The following is a 19,565-nucleotide window of genomic DNA, read 5'->3' as shown; positions in this document are numbered from 1 at the left end:
AGCTTGCACTACACCAGCTTCCGGGTCCTGGCTGCCCCTCTGGTCGTCGTCACTTCCTCCTGCTGCTTCCGCTCTTTCTGTGAAGAAAAAAAAACACCGCTGCCCGCTAACGGTAAGTAATTTTAAAACAAATTGTCTTACCTGAGCTGTAGCCTTCCGGGTTCATTTAAACTCAGCTGCTGCTCGCACTCAAAATCAGATACATGACTGGCTTGAAGATAGGACACAGAGTGTGGTGGCGCAGGATTGCTTTTTAGACTGGAGGCCTGTTCCCAGCGGTGTGCTGCAAGGATCGGGGCTGGATCCACTGCTTATTGTCATTTATATAAATGGCTTGGATGGGAATATCAGAGAAATGGTCAGTAAGTTTCCAGATGACACCAAAATTGGAGGTGGAGTTGACAGCAAAGAGGGTTATCTCAGTGTAGAATGGGACTTTGATCAGATGGGCCAATGGGCTGAGGAGTGGCAGATGGAGTTTAACTTAGATAAATTTGAGGTGTTGCATTTTGTTTAGGCAAATTAGGGCAGGATTTATACACTTACTGGTAAAGTACTGGGGAGTGTTGCCAAACAAAGAGACCTTGGAGTGCAGGTTCACAGTTCTTTGAAAGTGGAGTCAAAGGTTAGACTGGTTGATGAAGGGAGCATTTGGTAAACTCACCTTTATTGTTGAATGCACCGAGTATAGGAATGAGGAGGTCTTGTCATGGCTGTACAGGATGCTGGTTAGACACTTTTGGAATACTGCATTCATTTCTGCCCTCCCTGCTGTAGGAAAGATGCTGAGAAACTCAAAAGAGTTCAGAAAAGATATTCAGGATATCTGATGGACATGGACAAGTTGGACTGAAGGGTCTGGTTCTATGCTGCACATACCTATAACTTTCCTTTCACATTTTTACTGGTTTCATCCAACTTAGTGTCTCCCTTTGCCATTGATGTGGGAGTTTCAGAGTCTAATCTGTTGTTGTGGGACTGGAGTCACATGCAGGTCAGACAGGGTAAGGATGGTATTTCCCTTCTCTAAAGAACATCAGTGAACCAGATGGATTTTTTTCCAACAATTGATCATAGTTTCATGGTTCCCATTAGACTGGTGTTTAATTCCTGATGTAATAACTGAATTGAATTTCCAGCAGCTGCCATGGTGGGAACTGAAACTCTGTCCCCAGTGTATTGGATTGCTCATGAATTTACATTACTATTTGTTCACTACCTCTCATTATAGCTGTGAAACCTGTTCTCACTAAATAACACACTCAGAATAGAGTCTCCAAGTTTAAGTTCCACACACTGATATCTGTCCCAGTGCTGTGTTCATATCCTCTCTCTCCCTGTCTTTCCCCTCATAGTGGTTTCTGCTAAGGGTTAGAACATAGAACATAGAACATTACAGCGCAGTACAGGCCCTTCGGCCCTCGATATTGCTCCGACCAGTCATCCCAATCTGAAGCCCACCTAACCTACACTATTCCATGTACGTCCATATGTTTGTCCAATGACGACTTAAATGCACTTCAAGCTGGCGAATCTACTATCGTTGCAGGCAAAGCATTCCATACTCTTACTCCTCTCTGAGTGAAGAAACTACCTCTGATATCTGTCCTATATCTACCACCCCTCAATTTAAAGCTATGCCCCCTCGTGCTCGCCATCACCATACTTGGAAAAAGGTTCTCCCTGTCCACCTTTCGAACCCTCTGATTACCTTACGTCTCTCAATTAAGTCATCTCTCAACCTTCTTCTCTCTAATGTAAACAGCCTCAAGTCCCTCAGCCTTTCCTTGTAAGACCTTCCCTCCATACCTGGCAACATCCTGGTTAATCTCCTCTGCACCCTTTCCAAAGTCTCCACATCTTTCTTATAATGTAGTGACCAGAATTGTACACAACATTCCAAGTGCGGCCACACCAGAGTTTTGTACAGCTGTAGCATAACCTCATAGTTCCGGAACTCGATCCCTCTATTAATAAAAGCTAAAACACTGTATTCCTTCTTAACAAACCTGTCAACCTGGGTGGCAACTTTTAAGGATCTGTGTACCTGGACACTGAGATCTCTCTGCTCATCTACACTACCAAGAATCTTACCATTAGCCCAATACTTTGCATTCCGGTTACTCCGACCAAAGTGAATCACCTCACATTTGTCCTTATTAAACTCCATTTGCCATCTCTCAGCCGACCTCTGCAGCTTATCTATGTCTCTCTGTAATCTACAACATCCTTTGTCTCTATCCACAACTCCACCTTAGTGTCATCTGCGAATTTACTAACGCACTGTTCTACGCCCTCATCCAGCTCATTTGTAAAAATGATGAACAGCAGTGGACCCAACACCGACCCTTGCAGTACACCACTAATAACTGGACTCCAGGATGAACATTTCCCGTCAACCACTCCCCTCTGTCTTCTTTCACCAAGCCAATTGCTGATCCAAACTGCTTTATCTCCCACAATCCCATTCCTCTGCATTTTGTGCAATAGCCTACTGTGGGGAACCTTATCAAATGCTTTGCTGAAATCCATATATACCACATCAACCTGTTTACTCTCATCTACCTATTTGGACACCTTCACAAAGAACTCAATAAGCTTTGTGAGGTACGACCTACCCTTCACAAAACCGTGCTGACTATCCCTAATCAAATTCTTCTTTTCTAGATGATTATAAATCCTATCTCTTATAACCTTTTCCAACACCTTACCAACAACTGAAGTAAGGCACACTGGTCTATAATTACCAGGGTTGTCTCTTCTCCCCTTCTTGAACAGGGGAACCATATTTGCTATCCTCCAGTATTCTGGTACTATTTCTGTAGACAATGACGACTTAAAGATCAATGTCATAGTCTCGGCAATCTCCTCTCTGGCTTCCCAGAAGATCCCAGGATAAATCCCATCCAGCCCAGAGGACTTATCTATTTTCACACCTCTTCCTTGTGAACCTCAATCCCACCTAGTCTAGTAGCCTGGATCTCAGTATTCTCCTCGACAACATTGTCATTTTCTAGAGTGAATACTGTTTAAAAATATTCATTTAGTGCTTCCCCGTCTCCTCTGACTCCACACACAACTTCCCACTCCTGCCCTTGATTGGCCCTTGATTGGTCAATGACAATCGTGGATGGAGTGAGGGCTGAGGAAGGAGGCTCCGCTGTCTTACCCTGCAGCTTCACCCACCCTGACACTCACCTCACACTCACCGGCTCCGTCATATGGATTAAATCTGGCAAAGGTGCTATCTTTACCTGTACATATCCTGGTCCAGACCATTCCCAGGGTGAGCTGTGTGAGAATGTGAGACAGCGGGACGGTGGGAATCGTTCAGATTCGTGGGGAGTCTCACCAACAAAGATGTCTCAGTAACGATGGAGGGACTGAGCCAGGAGGATACTAGTTCCTATCAGTGTCGTGTGGAGCTCAATATTGATAGTTTTCAAACAAAGCCTCCACAAAGCTGGAAGTTGAAGGTAAGGAACAATGTTTGGATGGTGTCACTGTCCCGACAGCTCAATGGGAACAGGGTCCACCTGGACTGGGAGCACTCGGGTTGGCTCCTTCTCTTGGGTTCTCTCAGTTGGTCTCAGGCAGGATTCAGTGATAAGGAGAGAGAGATCGAGATGAGGCTGGGATTTATGGACCATTCCACCACTGTGTCTGAAACTTCCGAAAGTCTCCCATCAACTCCCCAGTTTGTTGTGTTCAAACTGGCTTCAGTGTTCTGAGGTAGGGACCAGAGAAAACATCACCAAGGAAGCAAGCTCCAAGATCCACCTGGTTCCATGTTCCCTATGGGCAATATGGAGTCAATGACAGGGATCTCAAGGATGGATCTGGATAAAGGAAGTCAGTGGTCAGAGTGCATCGGTTTTTGAAGATGTCAGGACATATTGAGAATGTGGTTGGAAAAGCAAATGGGATTTACAGGTTTCAGAAATGGAGGTGTTGAGAACTGAGGCAGGTAGCCCATAAGACATAGGAACAGAAGAAGGCCATTCAGCCCATTGAGTCTGTTCTACATTCAATGAGATCATGACTGAGATGATAACCGTCAATTCACCATTCTTGCTTTATCTTCACAATCCTCGATTCCATGAATGATTAAAATTTTATCTATCTCAGCCTTGGCTATACTTAATGACCCAACATTAACTGCTGTCTGTGGTAAAGTAATCCAAAGATTCACGACCGTCTCAGAGAAAACATTCCTCTCATCTGAAATGTGTAACCCCTCATTGTGAGCTGATGCCCTCTGTTCCTGACAAGGGGGACAACCACGCTGCATCCACCTTATCAAGCACCCGAAGCATGTTTAATGTCTCAGTTTGGTCACTCTTCATTCTTCTGTAATCCATCAAGCACAGGCTCAATCTTGTCAAACGCTGCCCATAAGACAGCCCCTTCCGACCTGGCATCAACTAATTGAATCTTCTCTGGACTGCCTCCAATGCCAGTTTCACTTTCCTTTGATAAGGGACCAAATCTATCCACAATATTCCAGCTGTGAGCTAACTAGTGTCTGGTAAAACCTCCCCACTTTAAAATTCTATACCATTTGAAATAAAGGTCAGCATTCCATTGACCTTCCCTACTCTATGCTGAATGTTTTTGTGAAACCTCCATATTCTTCTGTTCTGTAACTTTCTGCAGGCTTTCTCTGTTTCACGAATATTCAGCCTCTCTATTCTTTGTGCCAAATGTATAACCTTACATTTTCCACATTATATTCCAATTACCAAGTTTTTCCCACTTTTTTAACCTGTCGATATCTCTCTGCAACTTCTTTATTTCATCCTCATCACTTGCCTTCTCACCTACATTTTTGTCATCAGCAAACTTGGCTACAGTACATTCACTGACCTCATCCAAATCATTAATGTATATTATAGTAAATGTGGCCCCATCTCAGATCCTGTGATACACCACTAATTACAGTTTGCAGGCTGGATATCACTCCTGCCTTATCCCAACTCTCTGTTTTCTATCAGTTAGTCAATTCTCTATCCATGTTCATATACTACCACCAGCACCATAGAATCGAATCGCATTAAGGAGCTTAATGTGTTGCACGTTGTGAAATATCTTCTGAAAACATACAAAACATCCACCGATTCCCCTTTATTTATCCAGCTAGTCACCACTCAAAGAATTCAAGATAATTTCCTCTTTATGAAGTCATGTTGACTCTGCTTGATCATATTATACATTTCTAAATGTTCTGCCAAGACATCTTAATTTTGATCTCACATTTTCCCAATAACAGACATGAACTAATTGGTCTACAGAGTCATAGAGATGTACAGCACGAAATCAGACCCTTCAGTCCAACCCATCCATGCTGACCAGATTTCCTAAATTAATCTCGTCCCTTTTGCCAGTGCTTGGGCCATGTCTCTCTAAACCCTTCCTATTCATATACCTATCCAGATGCCTTTTAATTTTTGTAATTATACCAGCCTCCACCACTTCCTCTGGCATCTCATTCCATTCATGCACCACCTTCAGCGTGAAAAAGTTCCCCCTTATGTCCCTTTTAAATGTTTCCCCTCTCACCCTAAACTTATACCCTCTAGTTCTACACTTTCCCACACCAGGAAAAAGGCCTTGTCTATTTTCCTGATGAGATTGCCAGGACTATGCCGTGGAAATGCTTAATTTGCTTCAAACACAACACTTGGAGCAACATATCTGTGCTTTACTCACTGATGGAAAGTTATTGGTCTGAAATGTTAACTCTGTTTCTGACTCCACACAGGATGACAGACCTGCTGGGTTTCTCCAGCACTTTCTTTTTATTTCCAATTTTCTGCACCCACATTTTTTCACTTTCATTTTTGCCGATGTCTTTATCTCAAATTACGCCCCCAATTCTCCCTCTCCTTCTCCCAATTTGCAGGGCATTCCATCATGTATTGTACTCAGCTATCCACACAGTGACCTGCAGAAGTCTAACCAGATGCTTGTTCCTGTAGTTGATGTAAACCTTGTAGCAATGTGCCAGTAAACTATATCCAGCCTGCTGCCTGATGCAGTCCCTTCTTTTTTCCTGCCATCTTGAAAGGAAACATCCGCCATCCCCAATGAGACCACATTGCTTCAGAACTCCAAGCGATGGACACATTGGGTAACTTTGTTTTCTGTCTCCTTTCCTTGAAAAACAAGAGTGTTATTTTGGGAGAATTCCAATTCTCTGGAACTTTCCAAAGATTCTTGGAAGTTTAACACCTGTGCGTTTATTGTCTCTTCAATAACTTCCTTTAATACCCTAGATGCATCCTGTCAGGTCCAGGGGACTAATTGGTCTTTAACTCCATCCGTTTCCTTCGTGGTTTTTCTGTCATGATAGGTATTAGACATACAGACATGTACAGCATGGAAACAGACCCTTCAGCCCAACTCGTCCCCAGCAACCAGGTATTCTAATTAATCCAGTCTCATTTGACAGCACTTGGCCCTTATCCTTCTAAACCCTCCTATTCATACAGGCACCACCCTCTGCATGTAAAAGGTCCCATTTAAATCTTTCCTCTATCCCCTTAATCCTCTGCCCTCTAGTTTTGGACTCCCGTACCCTGGGGAAAAGACCTTGACTATTCACCCCATCCATGCCCCACATGATTTTATGAACTTCTAAAAGCTCAGCCCTCAGCCTCTGATGCACTCGGGGAAACAGCCCAAACCTATTCAGCTTCTCCCTATATTCAAACACTCCAACCCTGGCAACATCCTTCCATACACTTCCTGAACCTTTTTGAATTTCACAAAATCTTTCCGTTAGCAGGGAGACTAGAAGTGAATGCAGTATTTCGAAAGTGGCCGAGCCAGTTTCCTGTTGAGTATCCACATGACCTCCCAACTCTTATACTCAATGCACTGACCAAGAAAAGCAAGCGTACTAAACACCCTCTTCAGTAACCTGTCTACCTGTGACTCCACCTTCAAAGAACAAGACCTCATTGTTCAGCAACACTCCCCTGGACCTTACCACTAAGTGTAGAAGGCCTGCACTGATTTGCCCAACTATAAGGTAACATCTCACATTCTTCTAAATTAAACTGTATCTGCCATTCCTTGGCCCATCGTCCCATCTGATCAAAGTCCTGTTGTACTCTGGGATAACCTTCTTTGCTGTTCTGTATCCCACCGATTTTGGTGTCATCTGCAAACTTACTAAACATCGCTCCTGTATTCAAATCCAAATCATTGATATAATCGTGGAACATGAAGCTGTCTGTCCTGACCATCCCTGGGGTATGTTTCTGTAATAGCTGTGATATCCCAGTCTCATCTTCCCAACCATGCCCTGAGTTCATCTGCCTCACATCTCAGTCTGCTTACATTGAAATAAGTGCATGCTAATTGATCAGTTCGATCTTGTTCTCTACTTTGCACCTCCCTGTACTGACTACTTGACTTGTTCCTTTTCCCAAGTGCACCATCTCAGAATGATCCCTTTTCTCACTAACACCCTGTAACCCCCCACAACCCTCACCTTTCACCTCCATCCTGGTTGGCTCCAGTAAATCTCTCCTTCCTATCCAGCTACAACCCGTCTTTCTTATACAGGGCACTTCTATCCCAGAAGAGACTCTAATGATCTGAAAGTTTGTATTCTTCCCTATACCAGCTCCTCAGACAATCATTTATCTGCTTTATCCTCCTATTCCTATGATCACTTGCACGTGGTACCAGGAATAATCCAAATATTACTGTACTCAAGGACCTCCTATTTAGTCTCCTACCTATCTTACTATATTCTCTCCTCACAATCCAATCTTTTTCTCTTCCTATCTCATTGGTTCTAATGTGTACAACGACCTCCTGTTGGTCCCCCCACTCCCTTTAAGAATATTCTGCACCCTCTCCGAGACTGTCTTGACCTTGGCACTGAGGAGGCGAAACACCATTCTGATATCTCACTGCAGGCCACTGAAACGACTATCTGTGCCTCTGACTAGAAACTCACTTGGAACCTGACCTACCCCCGTTACAGTCGAGCCAGGCTCAGTCCCAGAAAGTTGGCTGTCCGTACTGCCTTCCTCTGAGAGCCCAACACTCCCTACAATTTCCAAAACAACATAATTGTAGCTATTGTCTTTATTCTTGTCCTTTTGCCCTTGAATAGTTATTAAGTTTGGGATGCTGTTCATGCCTTTTACTGTGAAAACTGCTAAAAATGATTAATTTAATTCCTCTCCCATTTCTTGGTTCCTGATGAGTATTTCCCAGCCCTTACTCTCGAAGGGGCCTATGGTCACTCTGGCCCTTTTCTTCCTTTTTAGATATTTGCTCTCTCACTCACTCTCACTCTCTCTCTCTCACTCTCTCTCTCTCACTCTCTCACTCTCACTCTCACTCCCTCTCTCTCTCTCTCATTCACACTCTCTCTCTCTCTCTCTCTCATGATTTTACTTGCAAGTTTACACTCAGAGAGTATTTTCTCTGACCTTATTACAACTCGATCATCTTTCGTTGGTTGTTAAAATTTCTTTGGTTTACCATGAGTATTTGTCACGTTATATGTTCCTTCTTTCAATCTGATAATATACTGAACTTCCCTGGTTAATCCTGATAGGCTTATCCACTTCCCAGAATGCTTCTCCTCACTGTATTGTCCCTTTGCTGTGGAGCCATGAAGTATTTTGTTACAAGTCTGCCATTGTTCCTCAGCTGTTTTTGCTGCTAAACTGCTTCTGCAGCCCACTCCAGCCAGTTCTGCTCTCATTCCCTTCGATAAGCTAAGCACAGTAGCTGCCAACACAAGGTCCTCTCCCTCAAACTGAATACTCAAATTTATCGTGTTATGGTGACAGATTCCAGGGTATCTTTCACTCTGGCATCAGTTATTAAACCTGAATCATGACACATCACCAAACCCAAACTAACCGGATCCCTGGTTGAATCCACATCACATTGTTCTCAGAGACTGCCTTCAATATGTCTCTGAATTCTTCCTCATGGCTCCCTTTGCTAATCTGACTATCCCAATGTGCATGAAGATTAAAGTCACCCATGATTAACGTACTGCCTCTGCTCCATGCCTTTACTATCTGCTGATTTATTCCCTTCCCCACTGTGACAATACTGCTCCTTTGACAAGGATATTCTGTCCTTGGTTTTTTGAGAGGGGTTGTAAACAGAGATGTTTTAGGGCCTATTTGATTATAGGTAACAGATACTGCCTCAGAAATAGGCCTTCAAATTAAAACAGAAAAGAATGATGCAATGAAAGGGAATGGCCAGTTATTCCAGCTCAGCTTTTTCTGGTTTGGTTTGGTTTAGCAAGCAGTCAGTTTTTTAAGGTTACTGGTCAAAGAAACAGTACCATGTTGATCCTCTCTCTCTCTCTCTCTCTCTGACATCTCTCCTGTGTGAACCAGTGTTTGATTGTAGCTTTTTTGCCAAGAGAGTGTTTATGGGGACATTTCAAGTATTTGGAACGGCATCATTAAGTTGCAATAGAGGCAGATGGGTTTTTAAATAGTTCTGGGATTCGAAATGTGTTTTTCTTTTGTTCATGTGTGAATAAATACTGTTTTGTTTAAAAGTGAGTGGTTGGGCAATCTGCATCTTTCCTGGATTATCCAATCGACATTTGCTTATAACAACTCCAAAAGTTAGGGTCTGGGCGAACTTCCTGAAATGTTTTGAGGGAATGTGGCCCGGTCCATGACACCCACCATATAGCTACTGCTATGGGTCCCATAGATTACTCCCACAACATCTTATTGCCATTTTTGTTCCTTATGGAAGGAACCATAAGGAAAGCTGATCCATACAATTATAGAATTAGACAGGATGGAAGAGGCCCTTGAGCCCATGCAGTCTACACCAACAAAAACATCGCTCTAAGTCTGCACCTGTCCAACTTCCCAGCATTTGGTCCATAGCCTTGTAGGTTACATAGAACACAGAACAGTACATCACAGTATAGGCCCTTCAGCCCACAATGTTGTGCTGACCATTTAGCTTAATCTTAGAAGAAATGCCCTCCACACCCTCAGTCTTCTGCCATCCTTGTGTTTGTCCAACAGTCGCTTGAATATCCCTAATGTTTCTGACTTTACTACCACTGCCTTCCACATATCCACCAGTCTGCATAAATAAAGTATCTCTGACATCTCCCCTATACCTTCCTCCAATCACCTTAAAATGATGGCCCTTGTGACAGCCATTTCTGCCTTGGGAAGAGTCTCTGGCTATCTACTCTATCTATGCCTCTCATTACCTTGTATACCTCTATCAAGTCACCTCTTTTCCTGCTTCTCTCCAGTGCAAACAGCCCTCACTCACTCAACCTCTCTTCATAAGACAAGTCATCCAATCCAGGGAGTATCCTGGCAAATCTCCTCTGCACCCTCTCGAAAGCATCTACATCCTTCCAGTCATGAGGCAACCCAGAACTGGACATAATATTCCAAGTGTGGTCTAACCAGGATTTTATAGAGCTGCAGCAAAACCTCGCGACTCTGAAACTCAATTCCCCCCATTAATGAAAACCAAAACACTATACGCCTTCTTCACAATGCTATCAACTTGGGTGGCAACATTGAGGGATCTATGTACATGGACCCCAAGATCCTCTGTTCCTCCACACTGTGAAGAATCTTGTCTTTACCCTTGTATTCTGCATTCAAAGTTGACCTTCCAAAATACTCCACTTCGCATTTATCCAGATTGAACTCCATCTGCCACTTCTCAGCCCAGACCTGCATCTGCCAATGGCTTGTTGTAGCCTCCAACAGCACGCTACACCCACTACAACACCACCGGCATCGGCAAACTTACTAACCAACCCTGATACCTCTTCATTCACGTCATTTATAAAAACTACAAAGAGCAGAGGCCCAAGAACAGATTCCTGTGGAACACCACTGGTCACTGACTTCTCGGTGGAATACTTTCCATCCACTCCCACTTCCTGTTTCATTCAGCAAGCCAGTTTTGTATCCAGACAGCCACATTTCCCTGTATCTCATACCTCCTAATTTTCTGAATTAATTGACTATCAAATGCCTTACTGAAATCCATAAACACCACATCCACTGCTCGACCTTCATCAACTTATCTCATCACATCCTCAAAGAACCCAATCAGGCTTGTGAGGCATCACCTGCCCCTCACAAAGCCACGGTGACAATCTTTAATGAATCTATGTTCTTCCAACATCAGCAGAGGGGCGTGTGGAGACAGTCATTGATCTCAGAATTTAACCTGATAGGCCCTTGAAGGAAGTGAACTGGCAGGGCTTGGGGGGGAATCGAGCAGATGGGTGGGTGTCACCTGATTGTTCCATGTGGAGCTAACCAGGACCCAATGGGTAAAATGACCTCCTTCTTGTTGTCAATCCAATGATTGGCATTGACTGACCACAAGATAGGGCAAGTATCTTCCAATCCCTCACTGAGTGAGCACATTGTGAACTTCAGGTCTCATTGGCCAAGAATATGTGAAGTGCCACCTCCCTACCTCTCATTGGCTGAGCATGTCAGAGTGTTGTTACCTTCTCATCCTGATTGGTTCAGACCCAGTTGGGGGCTGCTCATTGCTGAAGATTGAGAAGTGACTTTATTGAAACTTGGAAGATCCTGAGGAGTCTTGAGGGAGCAGATGCTGAGAGGATGTGGGTGAATCTGAAACTCATTTCACATTAGGATGGAGATGGAGAGACCCTCCCTCTTTCTGAGGATGATTAATTTAGAAAGGGGGTACAGCATGGAGCTAATTCCTCCCCCTGCCTCCCCATGCATCCCAACACCACCATCCCCCAAAACTCAAAGAAGTTTTCCCTGTTTGGTCTGCTGAGTATTTACAGTATTTTGATTTTATTTCAAATTTCCAACACCTGCAGTATTTTGCTTTTGTGTTTGAAATTTGACTTTTTAAACATTTAATGTAATTTGATGTGTTGATCCTTTTAGGTACATTCTGATGTCAGTATTGAAAGGCATTGACACACTCAGAACATTCAGTTCAATCCCCAAACGATCCAAAGTTAAGCTGACAATGAGATCATCTCCTCGAGCAGGAAGGTGCTGCAGACTAATGTGTCCCTCTTGGTTCCATTGAAAGTGTTCACACCTTCATCGTGAATAGTTCCATCAGTGCAAATACATTCCTTAAGTGTCCATCTGACTGTGTGAGGCATCACAGCCACGTGGGACCTATCCTAGCCCTGCATTCACACATGGGTTATAAAAGGAGGCTGGGTCCAGGAAATACCCTGTCGAATGTTTTAAAGTATCCATCTAACCTTATATTCTGTGTCACAGAATTAAGCAGTTGCCTCCTTCAGGAGTTGTTCTGATCTGCAATGCACTGCCTGAAAGGCCAATGGAAATAAATTTCATAGAGTGATCTTTCAGGTGATAATTCGGTAAGTATTTGGAGGGGAGCAAATTCCTGGTCTATGGGAAACAGCAGGTGAGAGCGTTGAACTGGTTTGCTCCATTGCAGAACATCCTGTTTGTACATTTAATCTCTTCCTCTGTAACCCTGCTACAAGTTTCACTGCAGCAACATGGAGGTATTCCTGAATAATGCTGTTCTTGCTGTTTTCCAGTGAAGAGGACTGAGCCCACCACTGTATATCTGCCGGTCATTCCAATGCTTCTCATCCTGCCCATCTGCTTCATAATCTTCATCAACTTCAGGAACAAAGGAGGTGGGTTCATGGACAATGAGGTTTGATAAAACAGTATGGTTCTGACATAACAAGAGGGAGGGGTGCACAGGAGATTCACCAGGATGTTGCCTGGGATGGAGCTTTCTTGTGAGTGATTTAACATTGAGGATGTTTCACAAGGAGATCCATTCAAACCCATTCTATTGAACTCTGATGGATCAATTCCCATTATCCTCCCATCACTGTTGAATCTCAATGCGCTAAAATGTCTTTTCATTCACTCCCATTTGATAGAATCACAACAAATCACATCTTTTGCATTCATTCCCACTTTGTACAGACTCTCAAACAGAACAGAAAGGAAGTTGCAGTTCACCACGATATTCTTGTGTGCTTTATTGTTCAAGTGGTTTTCGAGAGTTTGCTGGATAAAGGCATAGACATGGTGACTCAGATAGTCTGAGTAACAGAGCTATATTTGGGGAGGAATGGTAACATGGACTCCTCTTCTGGCCTGTGCAGTGAGTGCAATGTTCAGGCACTAGTCTGTTTTGGGACTGTCCTCATTACTTGTCTTTGCTCTGGCTGAACAAATTGAACAGGCAGGATGTCTTAGGAATATTGAAGGCCTCAGAATCCTGAGCTCAGTTATGTCAGTGCTGAAGACCTTGAGAAGTTTAAATTCTGATCCTTCTCTTCATAGCCTTTCCCTCCGTATCTCTGTCAGTTGTATTTTGGCTTCATAGAGAGAAGTTTTGATACAGGAGCAGGAATGTCTTGCTGTAATTGTATAAGATCTTGGAGAAACCACACCTGGAGTATTGGGTGAGGTTCTGGTCCCCTTATCTGAGGAAGGTGTTCTGGCATTGGACAGAGTACAATGAAGGTTTCTCAGACAGACTCCTGGGATTTCAGGGCTGATGTATGAAGAGAGATTGGATTGGTTAGGATGATATTCACTGGAGTTTGGAAGAATGAGGGGGATCTCAGGGAAATGTGTGAAATTTCAATAAAACCCGACAAGGTAAATGTAGGAAAGATGTTTCCGATGACCGGGGAGTCAAGAACCAATGGTCACTATCAAAGGATATAGGGTAGGCCATTCAGGATTGCCATGGAGAGCAATCCCTTTGGAGTTACTGTGATCCTGTGGAGTTCCCTGCCACAGAAAGCAGTTGAGGCCAAATCAAAAAATGTTTTTAAGAAGGAGTTAGAGTTCTTGAGGATAAAGGGATGAAAGTGTATGGGGGGAAACATTTCCAATTGTGGAGACAATGTGACAAATTTGTTCATAATTTTACAAAATATTTATGAATCTTTTTTCTCTTTAGGGTGTTCACAGCAAATCAAGAGAACGACACCTTTGAAAAGGTAAGATAGTCAGTGACTGACACGAGAGTAGTGGTGGAAATGCCCTGAGTTGGGAGTGTGGTGTTGGAAAAGCACAGCAGGTCAGGCAGCATCTGAGGAGCAGGAGAATCGATGTTTCGGGTAAAAGCCCTTCATCAGGAAGCCCTCACTTTCGCTGAGTAGAAATGCTCTCGTTCAGGTTTGTATTGAATATCTCCTTTTCATAGACAGAATGCAGCCTCCTGCCGATGAGCTCCCAATGTGGTTTTTCCTTCTTACAAGTTGCTCAAACACTCACTGGGAAAGTGAGAGGTAAATGACAGATAAATAATTTCTGAACAGAATTGGTCAATTTCTGGCTGTTTGTAAATCTCCAGCTCCAGGTTCATCTGTGATCTCTCGTCTGCAAATCAATCTACAATTCATCGTTGTGTAAAACGAAAGTGTTCCCCATTTTTCTCACAGTGGTCACTTTGAGTTGTAATGGCTGTTTTATGGAGGGAAAGATTGGAATGTAATCACTTGCAGTGAGTGCTGAGGATAAAAGGGACCTTTTTTGTGAATCCTACTTTTTCTCCCTTGCTCTCCGAGCAGCTGAATTTCCACTGGGTGGGAATGTGATTTCCTGATCATCCCCCACTTTCCAAGATTTCCATGTTCTGTAGCATCCTCCAAAGTTACAGGAGATGGGAAGCCCTTGCAGGAATTTTCACCTCATCTCCAACACCCTCCCTCCCTGCCTTGTAACCAGTTGCTCAAAGCTGACCCGTGGGTGCTTTGGTACATTCTGGTACCAAGGCAGAACTGTTTCTGATGGTGAATTCTTCAAGGGTGACATGGGTGATCTGTGTCTAAATCTGAACATTTTGTTTATTCATTTACCTGTCGTGAGTATTTCTGATTGGGCCAGCATTGACTACCTGTCTTCAGTTGCCCTTGAGAAGGTGGGGGTGAGCTGCCTTCATGAACTGTTCCAGTCGTTGTTCTGGAGGTAAGAGCCACAGAGCCCTTAGGGAGGGATTTCCAGGATTTTGATCCAGCAACAGTTCCCCACCACCTTCTCATGGACAACTAGGAGCAGCCAGACCGACCCATGACCTGTGAAAGGATAAGCAAAAAGATAGGATTCTTGTTACTGTGACCTGGGATTATGCCATTAGCTTCCTCTGAATATTAATGTACCTTGTATGTTTTTCAGGAATGATCCAGGGTCATCCAGCATTCCTGAGCCTAATCAGGCCCAGCAGCCGATGGCCCCAGGTACTGGTTGTACTCGAACTGACCAATCAGCATCCATTTCAGACACTGTAACATCGAGTATGTGAAGCATCAACACAGTGGACAGACATGCAGTGATAGAGTACCACCCTCACTGTACAGCCTGACCACTTTGGACTAACTTTCTTCCCATTCAATGTGACCCAGTGAAAAGCAGCATGTTTCCCATTGAGAGCATCACTCCTTTTCTTTTGGTTTCCTCACTTTTGGTTTGGAACTGAGATTTTAAAGTTGAGTATTAAAGTTTGAAAAGTAGGTTGTTTGACGAAAGATGAGAGGAGAAAAGGGAAACATTTGCTGTTGGAATATGGTCTGGAAAACTAAGGCAGGTTAATTCAAGGTCATTGTCATTGTCATCGGTGATTACTCACTCATGAGTGTTATCATCTCCTGAGGAAATTTGTGTCCCTTTTCATGGGTTCCGTTGGTCCTTGTGTGAATCCTGGAGCCACATCTCCAACCACATATTTGTTGGGTGTTTCCCAGATGTGAAACAAAGAACAAAGAAAATTACAGCACAGGAACAGGCCCTTCAGCCCTCCAAGCCTGTACTGTTCCAGATCCTTTGTCTAAACCTGTCACCTATTTTCTAAGGATCTGTACCCCTCTGCTCTCTGCCCATTCATGTCTCTGTCTAGATGCATCTTAAATGTATTGTGCCCACCTCTACCACCTCCGCTGGCAACCCGTTCCAGTAGTTCACCACCAATCTGCGTAAAGAACCTTCCGCACATATCTCCCTTAATCTTAGAACATAGAGCATCAAACAGTACAGCACAGATCAGGCCCTTCGGCCCCTCAATGTTGTGCTGACCTGTAAAATATTCAAAGCCCATCCGCGTACACTACCACATCATTATCCATGTGCTTATCCAAGGATTGTTTAAATCTCCCTAATGTGGCTGAGTTGACTACATCAGCAGGTAGGGCATCCCACTGACCTGCTCAATGTCTATCCATGAATCAATGTCTTAGAGTCACAGAGATGTACAGCATGGAAACAGACCCTTTGGTCCAACCCGTCCATGCTGACCAGATATCCCAACCCAATCTAGTCCCACCTGCCAGTACCTGGCCATATCCCTCCAAACCCTTCCTATTCATATATCCATCCAAATGCCTCTTAAATGTTGCAGTTGTACCAGCCTTCACCACTTCCTCTGGCAGCTTATTCCATACACGTACCAGCCTCTGTGTGAAAAAGTTGCCCCTTCGGTCTCTGTTATATCTTTCCCCTCGCACCATAAAACTATGCCCTCTCGTTCTGGACTCCCTGACCCCAGGGAAAAGACTTTGTCTATTTATCCTATCCTTGCTCCTTATAATTTTGTAAACCTCTGTAAGGTCACCCCTCAGCCTCCGACATTCCAGGGAAAACAGCCCCAGCCTGTTCAGTCTGTCCCTGTACCTCAAATCTTCCAATGGTGGCAACATCCTTGTAGATCTTTACTGAACCCTTTCAAGTTTCACAACATACTTCTGATAGGAAGGTAACCAGAATTGCACGCTATATTCCAGCAGTGGCCTCACCAATGTCCTATACAGCTGCAACATGACCTCCCAACTCCAATACTCAATGCTCTGACCAATAAATGAGAGCATACCAAACACCTTCTTCACTATCCTATCTACCTCTGACTCCACTTTCAAGGAGCTGTGAACATGGACTCTCAGGTCTTTTTGTTCAGCAACACTCCCCAGGACCTTACCATTCAGTGTATAACTCCTGCTCAAATTTGCTTTCCCAAAATGCAGCACCTCGCATTTATTTGAATTAAACTCCATCTGCCACTTCTCAGCCCATTGGCCCATTTGGTCCAGATCCTGTTTTAACCTGAGGTCACCTTCTTCGCTGTCCACTACACCCCCAATTTTGGTGTCATCTGCAAACTTACTAACTGTACCTCTTATGCTCACATCCAAATCATTTATGTAAATGACAAAAAGTAGTGGACCTAGCACCGATCCTTGTGACACTCCACTGGTCACAGGCCTCCAGTCTGAAAAACAACCTTCCATCACCACCCTCTGTCTTCTACCTTTGAGCCAGTTCTGTATCCAATTGAGTATCTCTCCCTGTCTTCTATGAGATCTAAACTTGCTCACCAGTCTCCCATGGGGAACCTTGTCAAACGCCTTACTGAAGTCCATATAGATCACATCTACCACTCTGCCCTCATCAATCCTCTTTGTTACTTATTCAAAAAGCTCAATCAAGTTTGTGAGACATGATTTCCCACGCACAAAGCCATGTTGACTATCCTGAATAAGTCCTTGCCTTTCCAAATACATGTACATCCTGTCCCTCAGGATTCCCTCCAAGAACGTGCCCACCGCTGAGGTCAGGCTCACTGGTCTATAGTTCCCTGGCTTGTCTTTACTGCCCTTCTTAAACAATGGCACCATGTTTGACAATCTCCAGTCTTCCGGCACCTCACCTGTGACTATCAATATTACAAATATCTCAGCAAGAGGCCCAGCAATCACTTCTCTAACTTCCCACAGAGTTCTAGAGTACACCTGATAATGTCCTGGGGAGTTATCCACCTTTATGCATTTTCAAGACATCCAGCACTTCCTCCTCTGTAATCTGGACATTTTGCAAGGTGTCACCATCTATTTCCCTGCATTCTGTATCTTCCATGTCCTTTTTCACAGTAAATACTGCTGCAAAATACTCAATTAGTATCTCCCCTTTTTTCTGCGGCTCCACACAAAGGCCGCCTTGCTGATCTTTGAGGGGCCCTGTTCTCTCCCTAGTTACCCTTTTGTCAATAAAACTAATAACTGATTGTTTGCATATTGCTGTTTGTTGAGAAATGAAAACAGAAGAAAGAGACTGAAAGGAATAAATGTTTTTTAAAACTTAAATTGGAAGTTTACAAATTGTCTGGAACAATTTAAAATCTGCAAAATAAGACTCAGTGATTTTAATTACTGCCTTTCTCGGTCAGAGGGATTGAGGACCAACCTCATTAACATGATATAAATGTGAATGTTTCCATTTCTTCATGCTCCCTGAGTGATCCAGAAAACCATTATTAAAAACACCCTCCACACAGCTGGATATCCAGCACAATCTGCTCAAGGAATAAGCAATAAAAGCTGACCCACATCCTGATTGTAGGAAAAGCATCAATTGTTGTTTACTTGGATGATGTTGTAATACATAGTACAACGTGGAAAATTACAAAATTTTACAAATATTCCACAGCTCCAGTCAGCTGGGTTGGTGTTAAATCAGGGAACAAGTGAATTTGCGAAAGCCAAGATGATGTTGTGGGATGTTTGTGGGACAAGGACAGGTGTCACACAGAACAAGAAAAACAAAAGCTTTCATTGACTTTCACACAAAATGAGAGAAAATGAGGCATTTGGGCACGTGTGGATTTTATCAAAATTTCGACTTAAGTTGAGGACAATAGACGCACCCTTGATGTATTGATTGGAAGGAGGTCAGCTAGGTGGACCTTATAAAATATGAGTTCCCTGATTGGGGCTGTTAATCTGGTCTAATCAAGGAGCCCTGGCTGACAGACATATAAACAGGAGTGTCAAATATCCTGTTCATTCTGAAAGCTGGCTCTGAGGGAGGATCAGTGTGAAGGACTTTCCACAAAGGGTGACTTGGTGAGGGATTCCAGTCTCTGTGGAGTTATTTCAGTGGTGTTGAGAGAGAAGTATGCTCCTGCAAAAAAAACATCGCTTGTCACAGTCATCTTTGAGTTGGGGTAAACATTTCTGACATCATCCTGTTATTTCTGAAGATTGACTCATTTTATCCTACTGTCAAAGAGTAGACCCCAGGATGTGGAAAAAATGTGTTATTGATTCTGGCCAAATTCTTTCGGGGTGGTTGAAAAGCAATCAATAGTTCTCCTGACAGCTTGTGGAGCCACAGTTTGTTTTGTTCTGAGGAGAGTAACATTCCCTGAGGAATCAGAGACTAAAACCTTTCAAGAGTTTGTGGATTTAGTTAAGAGAAATTATGATCCCAAGTCTCCTCTAATTCTGAAATGGTCCTGGTTTGGCAATTCAAGAACCAGGGGAATCCATATCAGGATTTTTTACTGGGCTAAGACAACTGAAAGTGGCATGTGACTTTGGTTTAACCCTTAAGGAGGTGTTGAGAGGCCATTTGGTATTTGGGATTAATGATGTAACCATGCAAAAGCCCGACTGGACTTCAAAGTGCACAACAACTGGCTTTATCATGGAAAATGTAGCAAGTTGGGCAAGCGTGTTGCAAGGCGTCCTGATGGAAATGATCCCCCGCACCAGGCCGATTGAGCTTAGGGAACACTAC

General features: G+C 43.6%; 1 long non-coding RNA gene across 1 annotated transcript; it reads left to right on the top strand.

Moving 5' to 3' along the window:
- The first annotated feature begins 12,555 nt into the window (after positions 1 to 12,555).
- On the top strand, positions 12,556 to 15,278 carry LOC140492669 (uncharacterized). Its single transcript, XR_011963606.1, has 3 exons — positions 12,556 to 12,670; positions 13,963 to 14,002; positions 15,180 to 15,278. It is a non-coding gene; the product is annotated as an uncharacterized lncRNA (long non-coding RNA).
- The last annotated feature ends 4,287 nt before the right edge of the window (positions 15,279 to 19,565 follow it).

The sequence above is a fragment of the Chiloscyllium punctatum genome, chromosome 2 (assembly GCF_047496795.1).
Source record: "Chiloscyllium punctatum isolate Juve2018m chromosome 2, sChiPun1.3, whole genome shotgun sequence".
NCBI lineage: Eukaryota > Metazoa > Chordata > Chondrichthyes > Orectolobiformes > Hemiscylliidae > Chiloscyllium > Chiloscyllium punctatum.
The sequence above is the reverse complement of the archived record's forward strand: the minus strand, read 5'-3'. Positions and strand labels throughout refer to the sequence as shown.